The 16,561-nt window shown below is 39.4% G+C and overlaps 1 protein-coding gene across 1 annotated transcript in view; it reads right to left on the minus strand.

Moving 5' to 3' along the window:
• SYNDIG1L (synapse differentiation inducing 1 like) overlaps nucleotides 1–16,434 on the minus strand; it is a 53,881-nt gene extending 37,447 nt beyond the window's left edge. Inside the window, exon 1 of the mRNA XM_087724166.1 lies at nucleotides 16,174–16,434. The gene's annotated coding sequence lies outside the window, so the exon portion shown is untranslated. The remainder of the gene's footprint in view (nucleotides 1–16,173) is intronic.
• Between the last annotated feature and the right edge of the window lie 127 nt (nucleotides 16,435–16,561).

Here is a 16,561-nt window from a genome sequence, read left to right on the forward strand (position 1 = left end):
CTTGAAAAAAATATTCCTATAGGGAGAACCTTTATTTCTCAAAGTAAACTTTCTCAAAGTAAACTGTGAACTGGGACCAGTCTGTGGCATGCCAGAAACCAGGCTACACAACCAAGCGAAGCCCCATTAACGGGATGCAGGCAGCACACAAAACCCTCTTATCCATGGAACCATCCCTAGTGCCAAAAGGTTGGGGAAATTGTTCTAGACCAGGGGTGTCAAACACCCCGGCCTGCAGGCTGCTTAGATTTGGCCCACGGGGCTGCTTGGAAATAGCAAAGGACCAGCCCATGGTACCTCTGCTAGCAAAAATTGGGTGTAGGTGGCTGCCTACGCATATCCCATCCCCATCTCCATCTGACCGCCAGAGTGCTGCAAGAGACCTTCCAGGCCCAAAACGCCCCCCCCCAGTGCTCCAAGAGACCTTCCAGGCTCAAAACAGGGCCTCCGGAGTGCTGCAGGAGAATGTCCTTGATTATAAAAGGGAGGAAAATTAAAATATTTTACCTTTCAGGCTTAAATTATTCTGCTACTATAGCCTATGTCAATAATTGATAGTTCTAGTCTTCCTATGGAGTCAGCTTCTTGATCTGGTTTCTCTTTTATAAAGTGATCAAGTAAGTATTAAAAAAATAAAATCACAGAAATGTACGCCTCTCTATTTTTATAAGTGTATAAAACCATGTCTGCGGAGGTGCGGTCCCATGTCATGCCCACATGTCCACCCCCATCCCCAACCACCACGGCCCTCTATTATCAAGCACAACCCTGATGTGGCCTTCTTCTAGACTTTCCTAAATAAGCATTCTTGCTCTGTCATCTTTACTACCACACCTTACCAATCCAGAAGTCCACTTCAGTTCTGCTTCATACTACTAGTTTAGTGTTCCAATCCTAACACTGGGACTCTTCTGAAGAGATACACAGGATATGTTAAATTTATATACACATATTTGTCATGCTGGCAAAGTGCCTTTGACTTGAGTTGAAATAATACTGCATTATTTTGCCAAGAGCACTGTCCTCATAAAAAGCTTGTTGCTGGGGTTGGAATAAAATTGGCCAGCTGCTCCTAGCAAATGTGAAACAGCTTGTGTTTGTGAGCTGTATGCTGATTGCATGCATTATTCGATATTGTGTGCAAACCTCCCTCAGATATTCATGCCACCACTTATCTCTGAAGTCCATGACATACATTTGATCTCTTGGAGAGCACCATACCTACTTGGAGATCGTTCTGGATTCTTTATTAATAGCAATAGCAGTAGACTTATATACCGCTTCATAGGGCTTTCAGCCCTCTCTAAGCGGTTTACAGAGAGTCAGCATATTGCCCCCAACAATCTGGGTCCTCATTTTACCCACCTCGGAAGGATGGAAGGCTGAGTCAACCCTGAGCCGGTGAGATTTGAACCGCTGAACTGCTGATCTAGCAGTAGCCTGCAGTGCTGCATTTAACCACTGCGCCACCTCGGCTCTTTGGACAAGGATTTCCTTGTCCTAGAGAACTCCTCCACTTACATTTCATTGAAGCACCTTTAAATCAACTGGTTCAAAAGTCTCCATAGCTGAATTTCTCCTTACTTATTTTATATTATTTATTTATTTATTAATTAGACTTATATACCGCTTCATAGAGCTTTCAGTCCTCTCTAAGCGGTTTACAGATTTTTAGCAAATTGAGTCAGCATATCGCCCCCACAGTCTGGGTCCTCATTTCACCCACCTCCGAAGGATGGAAGGCTGAGTCAACCTTGAGCACCGCTGAACTGCGGATAACAGTCAGCTGAAGTGGCCTGCAGTGGCCCTTTATCACTTATAAATATTTTATATTTATATTATATATAATCAATAAAAACTCACAGGTCATATTGCTATACCACTTATTCCATGGATCAAAATTTTCGTCTGTTGTCTCTGTTCCACTTTGTCCAAGCATGCAGTGTTTCAGCCAAAGGCAGTTGCCCTGAGTGAGTAGAGCTGCTGATGCTTAGGTGGGATTCTGGCAGAAAGCAAGAGTGTTGGTTTTTTTGTGGACAAAAGTGAAGATGGAATCGTGCACGTACAGCTAGCTGGGAAGTATTAGGCAAAGTTTTAACATGAGCTGAGTCACCAAACATTATAGCAGCTGGACTTGAAAGAAGTGTGAATTATTCAACACCTCTCTCCCCAGGACCTCTTTCCCCATATCTTCATGAGGCGGCCCTGAAAATCATATTTCACAAGTTCAGATTTTGTAATTCAAGACAGTGAAGACACAGAGACAATCACTGATTTAATATTATTATAGTATATTCCTATACGTATCTAATATGTGTCTGGCAAGCAGCCTTAATTAACAGAAGCTGGGTAAATTCTCATGCATTTCAACAAATGAGTGAGGTTGTTGATGATAAAATTATGAAGATATTGGACAAAGCATAATAGAATTAGATAGCATATATAGATTCTATTGCAATTAATAGACAATTGATTTCACCCTTTGAGAACCCAACCCTGAAGTGGTTTAATTGGCATATAATGAATGTTTCAGTGCTCTTGAAGTGTGCCTACTTTATGTGCTGTGGTCCAATTTGTGTCATTTAAAATAGAATCCATGGACTGATGTGATAATATAAAAGGACAAGAATCTGCACAAATATTGACTTCTTGTTTGGTTTTCTGTTACTTCTTAAGTCTGTAGTGCAACCAGAACACTGTCCTAATATTCTTCATTAAAAGAAAAATAAAATAAATTTGGAAAGGGATTATGCAGAGATATTTTTTTCTAAAGAATAACAACCAAACATCCATGTTTGCAGGGAAGAGGTGGCCAAATAACGTTGCATGTATCACGATAACATTGCACAAATGACTTGAATTATGTACTTGTATCATTTTTCACTAAGTTGATTAATACATCATTTGCACAATTACATCATGATGTCATCCAGATGCCAATACTGCCAAATTCTACTTTTTACCATCTCTGACAGAATGAAATTTGATAGCAGATAGTTTTATTCCTTTTGCTATTCCTATTATTGTTTCAGGCATAAGACTAATTATAAATTGATTTGAATATATTGTTCCTTGCGTTATCTTTTATACATCTTAACATCAACCTTTTTTTAAAAAAAAGAGCAAATGATAAGTCAAATTGGTGGCATATATTTATTTTTAGAAATATATGCATTCTACTCACATAGAATGCTATTTTCCCTTTTGTATAACTAGGTTCCCTTTTATCTACCTTTTTAAATTATTCTCTATTTTTGATACCATTGTTCTTTCTTCATTTCATCCTTCAGATGACAGGGATTATTGCTGTAATTGTCTTTGCATAACCAGAATACATTGCTGCTGAGTAACAATAATAATTCTGTATATTTAAGGAACATATCAGCAACAACTTATTTTTAGATTTATTCTGCTGTCAAATGTAAAACCATACATTCTATTTTGAAATCAGCATATATTCATGGAGCTCTTGGAATTTCTGAAACATGTTTCATAAATTCAAAGGTTGGAACATAAAAGATTTTTTTTCAGAGTAAAAGAAGAAGAAATTCTCTTGCTTGCTAAAAGTGCTGAGAATAATGTGCTTGTGTCCTGACTTCAGAAATAAGGCCTATTGAGCCCATTAGAATTAGGATGTCTGTGAATGCATCATAATGGAAATGAATTAGAAAAAAAAAGGCTGTATATTTGCATACATTTTATATATGTTAAAATATATGCCAAGGGGGAGCAGTCTGTGGCCCCAGGGTTATATGTAGCTCTATGGCATTTTTTCTTTTGGAGACCTTGAAATTCCTTTTAACTGTCATTGCTGAAAATTGGCTATATTGTTTTCTGCCATTTTGACTGAAGGAATCACATTTAAGTTATAGTGTAGGTCATAAATAGGCTTAAAATAACATTAACAAATATACCTACATACATGGCCACTAACTATTCCCTTTTGCAGTTATTACAGCAAGTGTGATACAGAGGTAGTGCTCAACTTACAACCAAAATTGAGCTCAAAATTTCTGTTGCTAAGTGAAACATTTGTTAACTGAGTTTTGCTCTACTTCAAGATTTTTCTTGTTATAATTGTTAAGTGAATCACTGCAGTTGATAAATTTGTAACACGGTTGTTAAGTAAATCTGGCTCCCTCATTGACTTTGCTTGCCAGAAGATCGCAAGAGGAAATCACATGACTCTGGGACACTGCAACTGTCACAAATATGAGCCAGTTGCCAAGCACCTGAATTTTGATAATGTGACGACAGAGATGCTGCAACATTCATAAGTCTGAAAAATGGTCATGTCATTTTTTTCAGTGACGTAACTTTGAACGGTCACTAAATAAACTTTTGTAACTTGAGGTATCAGGCTAGAAATTGGGAAACTGTGACTTCTACTCCAATTTTTAGTACAAAGTCAGCTGGGTGATTTTGACAGTCACTTTCTCTCTGTCCTATGAAGGAGGCAATGGCAAAACACTTCTGGAAAAAAAAAGTTGCCAAAAAAACCAACAGATTTTTCCAGGCAGTCTCCAAGTATCATATGAGGTTGAATGGAGGAAAAAAATATTTTCCTTTAATTTCACAATGTTCAGTTCCACATATCAAAGTGGATAGAAGCATGCTTGCATTCAAAACTATTTTTGTTTCTTTTAACAAACATTCATCCCTTGCATCAAATCATTTACAATCAATTCAATTTCTATCAACACTAGAATGTCTAAAATCTAATAACTTTCCCATCCTTAATACTAAATATTCTACCAAAATACATATATATTGTCTATATACTTCTGGTTTTTCAGCATTAATATATAGCTTGTGAATGTTCATTACATTTCATCCCTCCCGGACTTTTTTTTAAGCAGTAATTATCATACTTACACTTTGTGTATCCAACACTTGCTATCAGCCATTCATGTTCTTAGCAAACAGTACAGCTGATTTAAAAGTTCATGTGTATTCATGTTTTCCATCAATGCACTTCTAATGTGTTACATAAGCATTCCTGATAACATTTGTAAACACCATCTTCTTTTATTCCCTGAGCAATGTTGAATCATTTGCTATGTAATTTATTTACTACCACACATATTTTTACTTCTACCATATAATCACTTTTATCATATTCAGCATCCTAACTTTCAACTCCATACTTTTGCAGGACATTTCATAACTAAAATCCTTTTACTTTATATAAATCAACAAATGTACACTAATCCTTTTTTTCTCTCATTTGTATAGTGATGTGCTGAAGAGCAAAAATCTGAGCTGCACAACTCTGGCTTCGCATAAAGTCACATTGCATTTCACAAATTTTGCTTGCCTTGTTTTGATCAGAATTCTGCCAAAGGCTTCCCAGACGTACTTAAGAAACTACTCCATTTATAATTTCAGCATTCATTCTTGCTGCCTTTCTCTCCGCATAGAATGCAGTCTTGACATGCATATTAAGTAAGTTGGGCAGCAACAACCTTTCTATAGTTACACTATTTACACCTGGGGCTACATTTAGCATTCCCATTAATATATATGCCTCCACTTTCACCACTTTTTTTCTTGGACACCAATATTTCTATCATTTGTTTCAATTGTACAGTTTAAATTATCTTACATGATAAATCTCTAAAATTATTGGATCCCCTCTCTTCCACTTAATCTCATTTTGCTTTCATCCACCCTGTTGAAAGCTCCTTCTATAGCCCTCTTTGTTACTCCTGAAATAATATTTTACTTCCATCCAAATCTTTATTTTTTGTAAACCCTTTAAAGAATTTCTTGCTGTCTTTGGCTATAGTTTCTATCCATACGTGATACCCATCCTCCTTCTCTTCCTCCATCCCTCCCTCCCTCCCTCCCTTCCTCCATCCCTCCCTCCATCCCTTCTCTCTTTTTCTTGTTTTTCTTAGATGACTTTTTCAGGTACATAAAAATAAAGAAACATTTAATACTACCATTCTGACAAACAAAAACTAATACTCTGATATTTGCATCCTCACTTTGCTAATAACCAAATGTTGATCCTCAGCCATCAAGGGATTGCCCAACTTTCATAAGCAAAGGCAGCATCATAAGCAAAACAAATTTAAGACCAGCCTGGACATTGGCATATGAACTCTTGTAGGCAAAAGGAAAGAATGGCGTGCCAATGGGAAGGTGGAATGCAGTAGAAAGCAAGGCAGGCGCTGGTAGGCAACTTAGGTAGCAGCAGCAAAGCAGTCCACTAAAGTACTAGCAAATTCCAATAGACAACAAGGTTGAGAAAGGAAGGGTGGTTATTTTAACTCCCACATTGAAAGGACAAAACATAAAAGATACTGGAAGAGCCAAACACACTAGATACACAAAAGGTATCAAAGTTGAAATGGGGGAAATGCAGTAGGCACAGGGGAAACCAGGATGAGTCACCTATTTTAGGTATAGGAAGAGTGACTGAGCTGGACGCATCTATCCAGATGGAGGTAAAAAGTGAAGGGAGTTCATAGGAAGGCTGAATACAGGGCATAGAGCTCTTCTTTGCATTCTTCCTAGTGTTTCAACATCTTTTTTTGTACTTGGGGGCCAAAATTAGATGCAGTATTCCAAGTATGGTCTTACCAAATCATTATCAAGTGGTACTAATACTTCATGTGATCTTGATCCAATCCCTCTGTTGATGCAGTCTAGGGCTGTATTGGCTTTTTTGGCAGCTGCAGTACACTGCTGGCTTATATTTAAGTGGTTGTTCACTCGGACTCCTAGATGTCCCTTACAGTTACTGCTGTTAAGCTAGGTACCACTTATTCTGTACCTGTGCATTTGGGTTGTCTTAGCTAAGTGTAAACCTTACTTTCACCCTGTTTTTTGGGATAGAGCCTAATGTTCAAGTCTGTCAATATCCTTCTGGATCTTGAGCTTATCTTCTAAAATGTTGGCTATTCCCTAGCTTGGTATCATCTGCAAATTTAATGAGTTCCCCTTCTATTCCCTCATCTAAACATTTATGAAGATGTTGAAGAGTACTGGGCCTAAGATAGAACCTTAGTGCCTCACTGCATGCTTTCCTCCATATAGATGTAGTTCCACTGAGGATCACACATTGAGTCCAGTTGATGAGCCAGTTATGAATCCATCTGGTGGTAATGCTATCTAACCAGTGTTTTTCTATTTTATCAAGTAATAGGTTGTGGTCTACTTTGTCAAATGCCTTAGCTAAAGTCCAAATATATTAGGTCCATGGCATTTTGCTGGTTGTTAGGCTAGATGTTAGCAGGAATACCAAAATAATGTACAAAAGTGGGGAAATTGGAAAGTAAGTGAGAGAGCATACTATTGTTCACTGGAAATAAAGTTTTTCTTTGTGGTGGCCTTATTCCAATGGCAATAGGAAGGTGGCTTTCATGGATTTGTCACCATGCCTGAATTACTGACTTACAGGAAGGTCTACTTGATTTTTAATGATTTAGGGTCATTCTCACATAACCCTAACATTCCATTCACACTTTACAAACATTCACATAATAAAAAGAGGTCTAACAAAGTTCAGCTTCATCTATTCTAACTCACTTTTGCAAGATGAAGACATAATTTTGCATTTTTTACAATTATAGACCATTAGTTGATTTACAAAGGTATCTCTGTGATAAAATAATTAAGACACATATGAATGAATTTCCCTTTAAAAATATGACATGTGTTCAACACTATTTTTCCTCAGAATGTGCTGGTGAAAATACAGTTAAGTGTAATAAATCAAAACACAATTGTTCAAAAAATCCTACAAGAAATTTTATGAAACACAGATGACAGAAAAAACTGTGATAGTCTCCTATTGTTTATTTTAAAATTTTTAGTGAAGAAATGCCACAATATTTTCAGCTTTCCATTTATATCTACAGATGTCCAAAGTCCTTGTTATTAAGGAACATCCTGGAAATATGGAGTGGAAAGTTATCACCCAGCCCTCTCCCAGAAAAATGAAATATCCTAGGAAATATTGAAATGGCAGAATATTATATTTCCATGTATGTGAAAAGGAAGAAACGTGTTTTAAAGAGAGAATAGCTCCCTGCAGCTTCCTGCCCCCACCCACTTTGTCAATGGCCCATTAAGAAGACCAAGCCAGTCCCTTTACATAATAAAGAGTTCTCCCCTTCATCTCCAGGGGGATGGGATTAAGGCATGATAATATTGACCCTTTACCCAACTCACCACATGGCATGTGAGAACTCAACCAAACCTGGATTCAAAACACAGCCTAGAGAGTTGCCCCTGCATGGCCCCATGGGAGTCTGACAACCAATCAGAATACAAGCTCAAGATCAAAGGCCAGAAAGGGCATAAAACCAGGGACTCAGCATCTCAGCCACCCTTCTCTTTTTCTCCACCAACATTGAAGTATGTGATCATCTTTTCTGTTCAGGACTCAAGCCATGTGGCCCTGTCCATCATTAAACCAACTTCCCAAGCAGCTTCCATGTTTCCAGTGCCTTTTTCCCCACTTGGAGCTGAATCCAGAAGGACATATCTTCCAACAATGGGATCTCTGGAAGGTTATATCACTCACCTGGATTTTTAGAACTTAATCTATGGATTTAACTTTTAAATAACATATCTCATTTATAAATTCATATTTTATGACACTGTTGATCTATAGCATACAGTCTGCAATTTCACATTATGATGAGCTCATTTTGTAATGATAAGGTTTTTACCCCAAGCAAATATTTTATATAAAAAAGAAAGCCTATCTGCTTGGGCAGATAACTTTTATTTAGGCATATTTTGCTCAGAGATAAAAATTGGAAAACTGACAGATTGTAAATATAAGAAAGGCACATTCAGATAAAGTATGTGAACAGAGGTGTGAAAGTATTTTGATTGGTCTGATGTAGCAACTCCAGTAGATATCTGAAGACTGGAACGGGAAACCAATGAGATTGAAAAATGACACTAAATCAGAATAACTTGCAAATCTCAGTGAGAGTAGAGAAATTCACATGCATCCATAGTTGTGTAAACCTACTAAAGAAAGTGACACCGAGAATGATACAGAGTTCAGTTCCGACTGGAATATAAATGAAAAGAAAGGACGCTCAAGGATCTCAGTGATGTACAAAGAAAATAAACCTTATAGTATAACATATCTAATTCATCAAATACTTTATTCTTCCCATCAACAAACCTACACATAGATCATTTTTTATATACTACAACTCAAGTGCACTAGATTCAGGAATGTTTGTTTTAATTATTATATAGAACTGTAAAATATTCCAACTGGATATTTCAGAAAATGATATTAATTAGTTTATATAAGAAAATGGAAGCATTCAAGGAAAATGAGAACCCTTTATTCTTATGAATATATTCTCATTTTATATTCTCTGTTATGCATAAGACAGGACTAGAACTCAAATTCTTCTGGTTTCTAGCCCAATGACTTAATCACTCCACTAATCTGGTTTTCTTGTTCTCATTCTTTTGTTGTTAGTTGCGAAGTCGTGTCTGACCCACTGCGAGCCCATGGACAATGTTCCTCAAGGCCCTCCTGTTCTCTACCATCCTCTGAAATCCATTTAAGTTCATGCCTACTGCTTTGGTAACTCCATCCAGCCACCTCAAAATAGCATGATAAGCTTTTTCTATATTGCCATATTGTTTTATATTAAAAATATATGTTTACATAATAGTGCATTGTTTTTTTATTGGGTGTATATGATACTTCATAATATCACTCTATTTTCAAATATAATAAATAAAAATACAGTAAAACTTCACTGGTTAGTCATACCCAAATGGCTAATTGATGTCATTATTTTATTTATTTTTACCCTGCCCTTATTATTTTTCTAAACTCAAGGCAGCAAACATGCCTAATACATCTTCATCCTCCTATTTTCACACAGCAACCATCCTGTGATCTGGGTTGGGCAGAGATGGTGTGACCAGCCTAAAGTCATCCAGACGGCTTTCACGGCTAAGATGGGAATAGAACTCATGGTCTCCTGGTTTCTAACCTGGTGCCTTAACCACTACATCAAAGTGATTAATTCCTCCAATCAAAGAAAAGGCGGAAAATGCACCCTTTCCACATGTATGGAAAGGGACTTACTTTGTAACTCTACATTTTTCTTGGAGCTATGGTCTCCACAAGAGATTTTAAAGCAGGAACTGAACAGCTGCATATCAGGAATGGTGAAGTTGGTAATCTTTGTATCAATTCAGGATGGATTAGACATCCTTGCAGATATCTCCCAAACAGTATGATTTTCCAATTGCACTAGACAGAGGTCACCCTTTCAAGAAGAGGAATTATCTATAAGATACCATTATAGAATTTTCTGCTTTCCAGAATATGAAACAGTGTGATTTCAAGCTGCCCAAACTATCAAACCTCTGGCTTTTCTTACTTTGGAATATAAGGACACAGGAAACATAGAAATACAGAGTAAAGACTAGTTCTTACTGGAATGTATTCTAATAATTTTATACAATTTACAGCTGAATATGTGAAACGATTTTATTAGTATCAATGAACTGGGAACATTATCTGAAATGTCAATTCAAGCCCAAACTGAGTGCTGCTGTCGTAAAATTAAGAGTATACAAACATGTATATTGATCTTTGTGTAAAATAGCAAAATGTCTTGAAATGCAGAAGAGATTGGACTCTTTCTCCATATGGGCCAATAATGTCTATTTAGGAAGAGATCTTCTTTATATGTTACTTGCTTTGTAACAAGAAATGTCAACAGCTGCCTCTAAGTCGTTTTGCATGCAAAACACAGCCTTTACCACTAGGTTTGGAAGCTGTAACAAGTAAATGTGCAATTCTACAGACACAACTGCTTTGCAAAGTATTTGGTGTTTTTTTTTTCTTATCTTGGGCCGCAGGAAAAAGACTGAAATGCAGGCACTGAACATTTGGCAGTATTCTAGAGAGGATTCTTCAATCTTTCTGCAATCATGGATTACTGAATGAACATTTTAAAAGTGCAAGCTCACCAATTAAAGAAACACACTTCTTCCTTGATTTTTTGCCTTTGAGAATACAGGCATTCCCTTTTTTGCTGAACTAGAAGTTTATGATTGTATTCGTTTATGTTTTTTCATCTTTTCAGTTATGAAGGCCCAGTTAAACTAAATTTTGTACCAGAAACTGAAAACAACATATTTATTTACCATTTGAAACACTATTAACAACTCTTTGTGCAAACTTTTTGAACAAAAATATTCTTCATAGAAAACCCTTGAGTGCTTAAGGAGCTACTGGCCAACATTTTTAAATATTCATCAACACTTTACCTAACTGCACTTTGGATGGCTTTTTTGACTGATTAGATTATTTAACACAGTGCATGAAGTATCATGACCTGTTCATTATTGTTAGTAGGATCTTTCCAGCTGATAGCTGACAAATGTAGGGAGACAGGTTGAAGAACAACTTTGGCCAGTTTGCTTGGGAAAGAGGATCTCTGAGGATAGTTTACCTGCTGAAAATCACAGAGCAAATGCACACAAGCACCTTGCTTTGGCCCTCTTTTCCATGCACATGTCTGAAAATATTTCTATATATCTCAGTGCAGCTGATCCAGGTCAAAAATCACTTAAAGTGATTGACACTTTGGAAGTGTATATAATTCATTTGAAATCTGCTCTCCTTTTTTTCTTCTCACTGCATCATTTGTCGGTCACTTTTTTGCCATTATTTTCTGTCAATCGGTCAATGGTTGAAGAATATGATTATCATATTTCATATGATATTTCAGCTCAAATGCTGAAACAACATTGGTAGTCATAGTTATAAATTCTACTGACTTCAATGAAAAGTACTGATCAAGCTGATCACATTAAATGCCAAACTACTCTCCACGTTTGAGCTTTCCTTTCTCCCAAGGTCTTGAATATTTGGTGTTTTAATGATTAGGGCTATGGAAAATTGGAGTTTGAAAGAGAAAGATGCACAAGAGTACCTATGCCACCCCTGCCAGCAACTATTTCAATTAAATGTCTCTTTTTGGAATCCTGCTGCAGCTAGTTTAAAGAACCACCAACAAGAATATGTGAGCACCCTTGCATGCTCCAAAGCACTCCTTTTTCTTGAAATCCACAGAGCATTACTTAAGAACCGCATAGGTAAGAAATCTCCAAGCAAGGCTCTGTGATCTAAAGATCTGTGCTTAATCTGTTCTAGATTTTTCTCTTGTGCATTCAGATAGTGGAAACAGTGACTCTTGAGATGAGGAAATGCCAGCAATATTATCGTGAGCATGCAGGTTATTCTAAAATGTAGGTTGTCTTGGAATACAAATATTGGATTGACTCATGGTTCTTAGTCCATTAACTCAACAAAATGTCTGTGTCTCTCAGATCTGTAATCTTCAGAGACCACCTTTGAAAATCTCTTTCTAAAAAAAGGAAAAGTTGAGGGAATAAAGCAAAATCTGACAAACATATTTCTCTTATAAAAGTCCTCATAAAACATCTCTCTGGGGAAATAATTTCCCAGATGCTCCACAGACACACTTCAGAAAGAAGGGATATTAGATTGGAAAAGAACATGAGAGTTTTTCAAAGTAATGTAATTTTAGAAAATGGCAAAGAAAGGGAGAAGGAAGTAGGTAATACAGTATTTTTAGGGATAGGCTAATGATAAGCATTTATTCCACTCTAGCTGAATTCCATACATTTGCTCTTTCAAATTTGCCTTTGGAATTGTTCTAGGAAGAGCAGATGATATTATAGAGGGAGGGTGAAGGAAGATGGAGAAGAAGTTAAGCAGTCCCTGTTCAGTTCTGCATTCTACAGTCTATCTGTTACCAGAAACAAAAAAAATGTTTGTTTTTAAAGAGTATGTTTTAGGCTTTTTCACAGAATGTAAATTGCATCTCATGTAGTTTTTCTTTTTACATTCATTTTTGATGTATACACCAACCTTCTCCAGCATGACACTTCAGGCTTATTCTGAGCGTTACAATCTGGAGATTGCCAGATTGGAGACAGCTGATATATGTATGGTTGTACATGAAAATTACAGAAGCTTTGTCACCATTTAAACTAGACAAACAAGGCGATTAATGCATGGAGCAGACCCCTTAATTGTGTGCTGAGAAAAATCACTATTGTAGCATTAAACAAATCTATGTAGACCACTATAGCATTTTTCCTATATATGATTATAGGGGATTATATAATTCCTTTTTATATAACCACATCAATTTTTGAATTTAAATATTAATCACATACTTGCCACCTAAAAAGCTGAGGATAGGTTATCTCTAGTCATCTTCTATTACCTAACCAACAGTTTCTTTCCCATATGCATTCTTACCAAATTATTACTTGCCTTGCTTCTCTAGCACAGACCCTTCATTCAACACTTTCTGTTAACAGAGCTCACCGTCACTTTTGTGTCCTACAACTCTGAACTGGGATTGGCAATAAGTGTATTGCAAAGCTGTATGTCCTTCTCCAATAGAATTGTATAATTTCCCTCCATCTTGAAACTATGAAGCATTTTTGACTCTCTTAGCAAAGTTAGAACAATAAATTTAAGATTTATGAGTGTTTGTGTGTTTAAGTCATTGTCTTTCCTCAAACCAGTCAAATGGTTGAAATTAAACTAGGTGCCAATTTAGTATACTTGAATCCTTGATAGAAAAAGGAAAAAATAAGGTTTCCACTAAGCACGTCTTAATTAAATAACAAACATACACTTGGAAATGTGAAGATAACCAGACTTGCATAGGTGATGAAAAGCAACTCCCCCCTTTTTTAGAACAGCAGTTTGAACAAAACTCGATTTGAACTTCACATTTTAAAGCTGCAATTAATTAATGAATCAGCATGCAACAATCCGGTAAACCAGCATGAGAAATCAGTCCCAGGAATAAAGATGAAAGCATAGCTGGGAACGACTTTTCTTGCAAGGAAGAAAGGATTCTATTCTATAAAGCAGTCTGGGAGGCAGGAGGGACATCACAAGAAGTGCCTGTTATAAAGCCAATTTTCCCAGAGTCAGAGAAAGAAAGTCTTCCAGGGTTTTACACCTGAGTTGCTGCACCCCCCTCCCCGCACACACACTCCAAATGACTCCATGCTAGTTTATATGATGATAGTCATGTCTCTAGTCCTGCTGTAATGAGAGGGAATGAGGAAGGGAGAAAGCTATTCTCCAGAAAGCTTCTGAGGAAAGTGGCAAAACTACCTCTGGGACAAAACTAACCTGCCTGGAGGAAACAGCTAGAAATGTGTCACAGCAACAAGCTTAGAGGGATATCCAGTCTCATACCCAGAAGCATGATAGGCTTCCGAAGAGCAGGACATGGTAGAGTTTGGTTGGCTCAGGCTTCACAGGGTGAGCCAAAGGAGATGGGGAAATGGAGTATGAGACTCTTGCAACACAGGGGCTACATTATGCAGGCAACAGAAGTGTCCCTGACTTTGTCTCTCCTCCTATGTGTGTAGAGGTGGATGTTCTTGAAGGCAGGTAGAAAGCAGCAGAGATCCTTTTTTAAAACGAATATTTGTTTTGCCAGTGTTAATTTTATATTCAGGATCTACTCTAAGTCGGTCACTGGGACTAAAGGTTTATTCTTCCAAGCTTTCAATTTTATATCCAATTAGAAGTTAATGTGAGCCAAAAGTAATGATGGATGCAGACTACGAAACACATATTTACAGGCTGTAAGCATCACTTCTGTAATGTTGCCATTGTGGTCCAATAGTTAATAGACCCCCAAAGCTGGGAGAGAGAAACGGGCTTTGCCTATCCTTAAATCCGATAAGCTCTTGCTCCTGTTTGGAAGGCTGGGCTCCTCAGAACTTCCTATCATACTTTTAATTGTTCTCAGGTGGCTTCTTCATCCAAGGTGTTTTGACTCCAGGCTTTCTCTAAATATCAACTATTTTGATATCTTCAGACTTATTAATCATTTAGATAACCTTAGATTAGACCAGCTCTTCATAATCTGGTGCCCTAAACATAGGTTGGGTCTGGCAGGGAATTCTAATCATTGCGATCCTGGCATGCCCAGAAAATGTCAGATTATAATGGCATAAATTAAAGTACAGTACATCAGGTGCAAACAAGCCTGTCCCAAGCTGGTGCTTTCCAGAGATCTCAAGACTGCGATGCCCAGAATGCACAGCCACAGCTGGGAATATTGGGACCAGAACTAACCCTTCTGAGGTGTGTCCAGATTTGAGGGAACCTGAGCTCCTGCTAAATACCAAGCATATCAACAGAAGGAATCTTGTTTAAACAGAGGAAAATAAACCCTAACTTTCCAGTTCTGGATTCAAATCCCTTCCACAGAGCGCAACCAACGGCTGAGGATAATCCTCTCCCTAATTAACCTCACAAGGAACTCCAATATCCTTCTGAAGTCCACAGGGTCTCTTCCCCTCCTCCAATCTAAGGTTTTTTCTTCAGAAACTGGATTTATAGAGTTTTTCCTCCACAAAGGTAACTGCCAAACCTGGGACTAGTGCCTTGCTCAGCTTTTAGGGTAAGGTTAGGGTTAGGGTTGAAACGGACACATATTGGTGTCCAAGAGACGGGCATCTGCTCGTCTCCAGCTGGAGCCCAGCGCCCACTGAGTCGTGCACAGGCTTCCCGAAGGCGGCAGCGGCTGAGTTTCAAAGCGGCCTTTCCAGCCCTTCCAGCAGGTGCGAGAGGCGGCCAGCGTCCGCGGCGTTCGAGGAAACGGCAGGGGGCTCTCCTCACCCGGATGCAGCGCAACTGCCCAGGAACAGCGTTTTAGGGCAAGCCGTTCCTGCAGGTTTGCCCGGCAGTAGCCCCGGTTCGGAACGACAAGCAGCCCACTAACCTTGCATGGTAACGGCAGCCCGGGCTCGCCCTCAGGTTCCTCGGCGTGGCGGGAAGCGAAGCCACCTTTCCCGCGCGTTCAAGGCTCCTGAGGGCGAGGCGAAAAGCGCCTCGCCGACCCCCCCCCCGAACTTCCGTCCGGGACTAGGCAAGAAACTCTCTCCCCGCCCTCCCCGCATTTGCCCGTCGGGTGCCCCCCTCCCCACCCCGCGGTCTGTCTTCCGACCACAGCCGCCCGGCTCTCGGCAAAGACTTGAGGGGAAGGGACGAAGCTGGAAACTTTCCGGGCTTGCTCGGGAAGCGCAGTCCCACAAAACAGCCGCCCGCTCAGGGAAAGGAGGGGAAAGGGAAGGCGCTTCCCGAAGCCTTACCTGGGCGGCGGCGGAGAAGGAGGCTGCCTCACCCGCCGAGCTGGAGGCAGGCGGGGCGGAGACTGCCGGGCGCAGGCATGACCCCCCGGTGGGCACGCTCGGCTGGTTCTCGGGCGGCGGCGGCGGGAGAATTTCGGGGAGCGGGCGAGCGTCCGCGGCTGGAAGCAGCGCGGAGCCCAAGAGGCAGGGCGGCGGCACAGGCGGAGTCAGAGCAGAGCTGGGGATGCGCCTGAGAGAGCAACGGGCGGAGATGTGCTGCTCCTCACGGCCCCTCCGGCTGCCGCAAAGCCTGGCTTCTCCTCCGGACGAGAGCGCCCGCCACTCGGCGCGCCCGCCGCCTCAGTGGGGCGCTGCCAACGCGGGGCTTCTGCTCCCGGCGCGCTTCTTC

This window comes from Thamnophis sirtalis, unplaced genomic scaffold (assembly GCF_051295495.1).
Source record: "Thamnophis sirtalis isolate CommonGarterSnake01/CBP01778 unplaced genomic scaffold, rThaSir2_p1.2 scaffold_1, whole genome shotgun sequence".
NCBI lineage: Eukaryota > Metazoa > Chordata > Lepidosauria > Squamata > Natricidae > Thamnophis > Thamnophis sirtalis.